This window comes from Pelobates fuscus, chromosome 2 (assembly GCF_036172605.1).
Source record: "Pelobates fuscus isolate aPelFus1 chromosome 2, aPelFus1.pri, whole genome shotgun sequence".
NCBI lineage: Eukaryota > Metazoa > Chordata > Amphibia > Anura > Pelobatidae > Pelobates > Pelobates fuscus.
The window spans coordinates 236,665,990-236,675,291 of NC_086318.1; positions in this window are offsets into that span (position 1 = coordinate 236,665,990).

Here is a 9,302-nt window from a genome sequence, read left to right on the forward strand (position 1 = left end):
GTTTAAGATGGCCGCCGCCACGTGTTCGTTTCCGAAATGACGGCCACCTAGAGGACAAAACCAGACATTACACACATAGCCAATTACCCGTTTGTAACATTGTTGCAAACGGTAATTGGAGGCACACAATTCCTGGGTGGTCTGGTTGTTCGGTAGTTTCACTCAATATAATGAATGGAGTGATTCTACCGAACAATCAGGTGAATGCTGCATACATATAACCCAGTTTAACCGAACACATAAATACATACATAATATTTAAGACAGTATTACTGCAATATGCTACAAAGTCTTAAAGGGACATTATTCCCAAAAGTCCCAATATGTCCACGGATGATTCTTAAAGGGCCAGCAGCAGCAATATAAAATACAACATGCACACATATTGTACTTGAAGGGCCAAATAACCCAGGGACCATAGTCAACAGATAAGAGGCTGGCAATCAGGCTCCTCCAACATCCAGGGGTAAAGGGCAGCTTGTCACCAATAAACTCAGTGACAAAAGGCATTTTGTCACAAAGACCAATTTAGGTCTTTCAGCCTTTTAGTAGATAGCTAAAATATAGAGACAAAAAGGAAATTCCCCTTAGTCTTGGATCAACAAAGTTAAACCCAAGGTTTAGGGGAATGGGTCAGAATGGGTGGTATCAGCTCCACCGAATATGGGCATGAACCCTTGGTTAGGAATAATGGAGAAAATACACATGAGATGCTAAGGTGGTACCCTTTTGGAGAGAGCAACTACCCAGCTGGCTGATAAGTTGTTGGTACAGTATAATTAATGCCTAAATGAATCTTAGGGTCTGGAGCCCCGTAGACAGACAGGAGGGGATAGGGGGAACGAAGTAAGGTAAGGTTCCTTCCGAGCAAATACTTAAATGCTATATGAAGAAAGTGCCAAAAAGTATCTTTGTATCAATGAAAAAAATATATAAAGCTTTATTAATCTATTGTAAGATAGAAAGAATACAGAGGCACTTATCTCTCGGCAAATTGGCTCTGTTATCTATATTAGCCTTAAGTATCAAACCTAAGTAAATACTACTGCTCACAAGCCTCCTTAAGTTGGGGCTTGTATCGTGGAGGTTTGGGGCTAATATTCCCCTGCAACAGCACGTAGCCTTAAAGAACTTATCAAAAGGTCAATCAGTTAGATGATCAATCCACCCAGTATAAACAAAGTATATGAATGAGTAGAAAGTAGCAGATAATTGTAACAAAAAGATAGTTGTACAGTAATAATGAGGGGAACAGAGTGGTCACAGCATACCTTGAAAGCAAGTTGAAGTCTAATGTGACAGAGACCTTACACTGTTCTCCTGCTATAGCTATTCCCTAGCTTCTGCTAATAAACACCTTCGTGGGTGTTCTAAACTGAAAGGCTAAATTCAAATGCTGCAATGCTGTCTTATAAAGTTAGACTCCAGAGAAAATCATAAGGATAAAGTGATTAACGAAAATAAATAACCATTACAAACTGAGTGAAGGGAGGGATTCCCTTTGTGCTTCTTGGTGTAGTGCCCAGTGAGGTGCCGATATGTGGTGCTTGGGGATCCCTCCAGAGACCCGACGCGCGTTTCGGAGTTTAAACAACTCCTTCGTCAGGGGTAAGGATTGCCGCCCGAGGTCTCCCAGTATTTAAATGCCCGTTGTCCAATCATGGGCAGGATAGTCGCAGCGTCATCAATGACGTGCTGTTCGGATCCTCTCCGTGTGTGGGTAGCTGTCAGCCAATCACAAGGGGGATCGTTGCAGCGTCATCGATGACGTGCGATGTTGCCTCCACGTGGGAGAAAGGGGTGGGGTGTTTAGCTGTTCTAACTACCCGATTGGTGGGGCATCCTATGTTGCGGTTTGATACAGTAAGAATAGATAGCGATGAATTACTGAACATAAGGCTGGCGGTTAAGTGATATGGACGCTGTCAAGTGTGTCTAGACTTGTGGAAGTCAGACTGACAGAGCGTTCCGAAAGTCAAACATAACAAAGTGGCAAAGTACAAAATAATGCATCTGTTATAGTGAGCTATTAAATATAAAGCTGTCACTGTGATGCCTTGACATTCAATTTAGATATGGAGTTACTTGAGTTTTAAAGAGAGCAAAACCCATATATGAATGTTGATGAAGATAAAATCAATCTGCCTAAGTGTGTTAAGTTAGATTTCTTAAATCATTTAACTATAATGCCGCTAAACTGTATGTGTGTGCATGTATTTATTATCCCCATAGATGTAACAGAGGGGAGGGGGGAGGGGGGTAGAGGAAGGGACGGTCAATCCTGGGACAGTTAATGTCCCTGCTTTTAAATGAAAATAATAATAAGCTAAAGTGAAAGAACTATATGTAGTGAGTAAATACCCTTGGATTGGTCAAAAAAGGTAATTAAGAAACATAAAATAGGCTATTTACAAATATACAGGATGAAAAAGTTTCTAGAGAGACTTCTAGATATATGGGGAATATGAAAAACCCTCATTGAGACCTTTGGGTGATAGAGTTTTGAGTCGGTAGATCCAGTAGCACTCGCGCTTTCTTAGGCGTTGATCCCAGTTGCCCTTCCTCTGGTCCTGTTTGATTAATTCAATACCTTGAAATTTGAGGACATTGGGGTCTCCATTATGGACTGTTTTAACATGTCTGGAGATCGACGTTTCTATGTGCCTGGCAGACTTGACAGAATTAATGTGTTCAAGAATGCGTCTCTTGAACGGTCTGAAGGTTTTGCCAATGTACATGGCATGGTAATGGCAGGTTATTAGATAAATCACTCCCTTTGAGTTACAATTAAAGAATGACAGTGACTTAAAATTTTCCGTATTAGAGCTATTATTGAAGTTTTTTGAATTAGTCTCTATATATCTGCAAGCTTTGCACCTACCACATTTATAGGTGCCTTTGATTTTGCTCGACAGCCAGTGTGTAGGTGGTTTGCTAGTTTGAAAATGACTGTGCACCAGCAAATCTTTCAGATTACTTCCCCTTCTGGCTGTCAAGGTAGCGTAGGGGGGTAGAACGTCCCTGAGGTGACTGTCTTGTTTTAATAGAGGCCAGAAGCGATTCATGATTATTTTGACTTGGTCCCAACCCCCATCAAAGGTGGCAACACACCTGAGTTGTTTTTGTTCGGGTTTTTGTGTTGAGGCGGGAACGCTTTCTTCTCTTAGAAGGTCTTGTTGTTCGGTTAGGAGGGCCCTGTGGTATGCCCTCTTGAGGCATTTATTGGGGTACCCCTTTGACCTAAACATGTGACGCAATTCTTTAGCCTGTGTTTTAAAATCCTCTAAGTCAGAGCAATTACGCCTTAGACGTAAGTATTGGCCCGTCGGTATTCCCCGTTTCTGCTGGATAGGGTGGTGACTCTTCCAGTTCAGAAGATTATTGGTGGCTGTACTTTTTCTGAATAAATTTGTTTTTATGCTGCCCTGTTGTTGTGGGGACACCATTAGGTCAAGAAAGCTTAAAGACGGAGTGCCAATTTCAGCGGTGAACTTTAAGTTCAATTCATTTGTGTTGAGGCTGTGTGTGAATTGTCTGAATTGTTCCCCTGACCCAGTCCAGACGATTATTATGTCATCTATATATCTTTTCCAGAGATAGATGTACTGGGTCAGGGGATTATTTGGAGGAGATGTGAAGATTATTTGTTCCTCCCACCATCCCAGGTGCAGGTTCGCATATGAGGGTGCGCAAGACGTCCCCATAGCAGTCCCCTGCACCTGGTGGTAGTACACTCCATCGAACAGGAAGAAGTTGTGTGTTAGAACAAACTTTAAAAGATCTAATACCAGATCGCTGTGTTTATCGAGGGATGTCCCTCTCCTCCTTAGGAAAAGTTCGGTGTGTTTTATTCCCAGATTATGTGGTATTGAACTGTATAGAGATTCGACATCCAAACTGCAGATGATGGAGTTGTGTGGTAATTTAGTTTGAGTTAAAACTGCTAAGGTTTGTTTGGTGTCTCTTAGGTATGATGGGAGTTGTGTGACTAATGGTTTCAGAATGTGGTCTAAATAGACACTAACATTCTGGGTAATGTTGTTATTGCCTGAGACAATAGGTCTGCCTGTCAAGATCGTTTGCTGTTTATGGATCTTGGGTAGGCTGTAAAAGGTTGAGATGCGAGGGTTATTAATGGCCATGAAATTATATTCGTCTTTTGAAATCAGGTTATCATCAAGACCTTGTTGTAGTATGCTTCTCAGCCTCTCAGTGAATGCTTTAGAGGGATCTTGTTTCAAGATTTTATAAGTCAGTTGATCTGTGAGTATTCTTTTACTCATTTCCATATATTTTTGAGTGTCCATTATAACTATATTGCCCCCTTTGTCCGAGGGTTTTATAGTTATAGTCTGATTCTCTTTTAATGTCTTAACCGCTATATACTCTGAAGCTGTTAGATTTGAGTTTGGTTTATGACTTATTTCATTGAACTTTATTTTCTCAATCTCCTCGCATACTAATTCCACAAAAGTCTCTACGTACTTTGAATCTCCCAGTTTAGGGCAGTAGTGACTTTTATTTCTTAGGTTAGTCAGAGGGTATTTTGGTCCTGCTGAATCGTCATTCTCTTCTAACAATTCCGCTAGGATCATGGTCATGCGATAGTCTCTGAGTTCTAGACCTAAATTTTTGGCTTTTTTCTCTTCATTAAGGAGATAGTTTTTGTGTAGGATGAGCTTTCTCGCAAAAAGATGGATATCCTTAACCCAGGTAAATTTGTCAAAGCGTGGTGTGGGGATAAAAGACAAACCTTTTGTCAACAGATCTAATTCTGACTGTGTGGGAATATAGTCAGATAGGTTGACAATTTGTTTGTTTTTCAGTATCGGTTCTTTCTGTTGTATTGTTTTTTGGGTCTTGGTCTCAGGAAGGGGCGGTTGTCCCCCTGTGTATGGTCTAAAAAAGTGACCCCTCTCTTTAGAATCCCTCTATTATTGTCGCTTGAGGTGGAGGGAGTCGCTGTTACGTCAGTGTCTGATCCACTGGACTCATATTCAGAGGTAGAAGCCTGATCGCTGTCAACCCTTCTCTTTCTATTATACTTTTTATAGATGTTACCGGTTTTGAAATCTTTATGATCCCGTAGAAATTTTTGGTGTTTCCTTTGTTTTATAATGCTTTGATATTTTTCTAGGTTAGTTTGTAATTTGTTTTCATTAGTGCTGAATATTGGATCAGTTTTGTGTTGTTGAATTTTTTCAACTTCATTCTCAATCTTTTTTTCTATCTCTATTAGTTTTTTATTCTCAAATTTACATAGAATCTGCATAAAGCGTATGGAACATTGGCCAGCGGCTTCCTCCCATTCTTTGATGAACTCTTCTTCATCAATGTGGGAGCTGGGGGTAGTAGGTATTCTTAAACCCCTCGGTATCAAATTCTTTTTTAAGTAATTTTCTAAGGAGGATATCTCCCAGCTAGATCTGATTTGTTGTCTGTATAATTGATAATTTAGTTTGAGTTAAAACTGCTAAGGTTTGTTTGGTGTCTCTTAGGTATGATGGGAGTTGTGTGACTAATGGTTTCAGAATGTGGTCTAAATAGACACTAACATTCTGGGTAATGTTGTTATTGCCTGAGACAATAGGTCTGCCTGTCAAGATCGTTTGCTGTTTATGGATCTTGGGTAGGCTGTAAAAGGTTGAGATGCGAGGGTTATTAATGGCCATGAAATTATATTCGTCTTTTGAAATCAGGTTATCATCAAGACCTTGTTGTAGTATGCTTCTCAGCCTCTCAGTGAATGCTTTAGAGGGATCTTGTTTCAAGATTTTATAAGTCAGTTGATCTGTGAGTATTCTTTTACTCATTTCCATATATTTTTGAGTGTCCATTATAACTATATTGCCCCCTTTGTCCGAGGGTTTTATAGTTATAGTCTGATTCTCTTTTAATGTCTTAACCGCTATATACTCTGAAGCTGTTAGATTTGAGTTTGGTTTATGACTTATTTCATTGAACTTTATTTTCTCAATCTCCTCGCATACTAATTCCACAAAAGTCTCTACGTACTTTGAATCTCCCAGTTTAGGGCAGTAGTGACTTTTATTTCTTAGGTTAGTCAGAGGGTATTTTGGTCCTGCTGAATCGTCATTCTCTTCTAACAATTCCGCTAGGATCATGGTCATGCGATAGTCTCTGAGTTCTAGACCTAAATTTTTGGCTTTTTTCTCTTCATTAAGGAGATAGTTTTTGTGTAGGATGAGCTTTCTCGCAAAAAGATGGATATCCTTAACCCAGGTAAATTTGTCAAAGCGTGGTGTGGGGATAAAAGACAAACCTTTTGTCAACAGATCTAATTCTGACTGTGTGGGAATATAGTCAGATAGGTTGACAATTTGTTTGTTTTTCAGTATCGGTTCTTTCTGTTGTATTGTTTTTTGGGTCTTGGTCTCAGGAAGGGGCGGTTGTCCCCCTGTGTATGGTCTAAAAAAGTGACCCCTCTCTTTAGAATCCCTCTATTATTGTCGCTTGAGGTGGAGGGAGTCGCTGTTACGTCAGTGTCTGATCCACTGGACTCATATTCAGAGGTAGAAGCCTGATCGCTGTCAACCCTTCTCTTTCTATTATACTTTTTATAGATGTTACCGGTTTTGAAATCTTTATGATCCCGTAGAAATTTTTGGTGTTTCCTTTGTTTTATAATGCTTTGATATTTTTCTAGGTTAGTTTGTAATTTGTTTTCATTAGTGCTGAATATTGGATCAGTTTTGTGTTGTTGAATTTTTTCAACTTCATTCTCAATCTTTTTTTCTATCTCTATTAGTTTTTTATTCTCAAATTTACATAGAATCTGCATAAAGCGTATGGAACATTGGCCAGCGGCTTCCTCCCATTCTTTGATGAACTCTTCTTCATCAATGTGGGAGCTGGGGGTAGTAGGTATTCTTAAACCCCTCGGTATCAAATTCTTTTTTAAGTAATTTTCTAAGGAGGATATCTCCCAGCTAGATCTGATTTGTTGTCTGTATAATTGTGTGAGGGAATTGAAACCAGATGTCATAGAGTAGTTTAGATTATCTGGCTGTAGGTCTGATTCGGAAAAGATTAAATCAGCGTCTTGACACCATTTTGTGGCATTAGGTTTGTTTGCTAAAAAGCCCGCCATAAATCAATTGTATATCGAGAAGTCTCTGTTCTGACCACTAAAGATGGGTCTTGAACCCTTTAATAGTAAAATATAGAGACAAAAAGGAAATTCCCCTTAGTCTTGGATCAACAAAGTTAAACCCAAGGTTTAGGGGAATGGGTCAGAATGGGTGGTATCAGCTCCACCGAATATGGGCATGAACCCTTGGTTAGGAATAATGGAGAAAATACACATGAGATGCTAAGGTGGTACCCTTTTGGAGAGAGCAACTACCCAGCTGGCTGATAAGTTGTTGGTACAGTATAATTAATGCCTAAATGAATCTTAGGGTCTGGAGCCCCGTAGACAGACAGGAGGGGATAGGGGGAACGAAGTAAGGTAAGGTTCCTTCCGAGCAAATACTTAAATGCTATATGAAGAAAGTGCCAAAAAGTATCTTTGTATCAATGAAAAAAATATATAAAGCTTTATTAATCTATTGTAAGATAGAAAGAATACAGAGGCACTTATCTCTCGGCAAATTGGCTCTGTTATCTATATTAGCCTTAAGTATCAAACCTAAGTAAATACTACTGCTCACAAGCCTCCTTAAGTTGGGGCTTGTATCGTGGAGGTTTGGGGCTAATATTCCCCTGCAACAGCACGTAGCCTTAAAGAACTTATCAAAAGGTCAATCAGTTAGATGATCAATCCACCCAGTATAAACAAAGTATATGAATGAGTAGAAAGTAGCAGATAATTGTAACAAAAAGATAGTTGTACAGTAATAATGAGGGGAACAGAGTGGTCACAGCATACCTTGAAAGCAAGTTGAAGTCTAATGTGACAGAGACCTTACACTGTTCTCCTGCTATAGCTATTCCCTAGCTTCTGCTAATAAACACCTTCGTGGGTGTTCTAAACTGAAAGGCTAAATTCAAATGCTGCAATGCTGTCTTATAAAGTTAGACTCCAGAGAAAATCATAAGGATAAAGTGATTAACGAAAATAAATAACCATTACAAACTGAGTGAAGGGAGGGATTCCCTTTGTGCTTCTTGGTGTAGTGCCCAGTGAGGTGCCGATATGTGGTGCTTGGGGATCCCTCCAGAGACCCGACGCGCGTTTCGGAGTTTAAACAACTCCTTCGTCAGGGGTAAGGATTGCCGCCCGAGGTCTCCCAGTATTTAAATGCCCGTTGTCCAATCATGGGCAGGATAGTCGCAGCGTCATCAATGACGTGCTGTTCGGATCCTCTCCGTGTGTGGGTAGCTGTCAGCCAATCACAAGGGGGATCGTTGCAGCGTCATCGATGACGTGCGATGTTGCCTCCACGTGGGAGAAAGGGGTGGGGTGTTTAGCTGTTCTAACTACCCGATTGGTGGGGCATCCTATGTTGCGGTTTGATACAGTAAGAATAGATAGCGATGAATTACTGAACATAAGGCTGGCGGTTAAGTGATATGGACGCTGTCAAGTGTGTCTAGACTTGTGGAAGTCAGACTGACAGAGCGTTCCGAAAGTCAAACATAACAAAGTGGCAAAGTACAAAATAATGCATCTGTTATAGTGAGCTATTAAATATAAAGCTGTCACTGTGATGCCTTGACATTCAATTTAGATATGGAGTTACTTGAGTTTTAAAGAGAGCAAAACCCATATATGAATGTTGATGAAGATAAAATCAATCTGCCTAAGTGTGTTAAGTTAGATTTCTTAAATCATTTAACTATAATGCCGCTAAACTGTATGTGTGTGCATGTATTTATTATCCCCATAGATGTAACAGAGGGGAGGGGGGAGGGGGGTAGAGGAAGGGACGGTCAATCCTGGGACAGTTAATGTCCCTGCTTTTAAATGAAAATAATAATAAGCTAAAGTGAAAGAACTATATGTAGTGAGTAAATACCCTTGGATTGGTCAAAAAAGGTAATTAAGAAACATAAAATAGGCTATTTACAAATATACAGGATGAAAAAGTTTCTAGAGAGACTTCTAGATATATGGGGAATATGAAAAACCCTCATTGAGACCTTTGGGTGATAGAGTTTTGAGTCGGTAGATCCAGTAGCACTCGCGCTTTCTTAGGCGTTGATCCCAGTTGCCCTTCCTCTGGTCCTGTTTGATTAATTCAATACCTTGAAATTTGAGGACATTGGGGTCTCCATTATGGACTGTTTTAACATGTCTGGAGATCGACGTTTCTATGTGCCTGGCAGACTTGACAGAA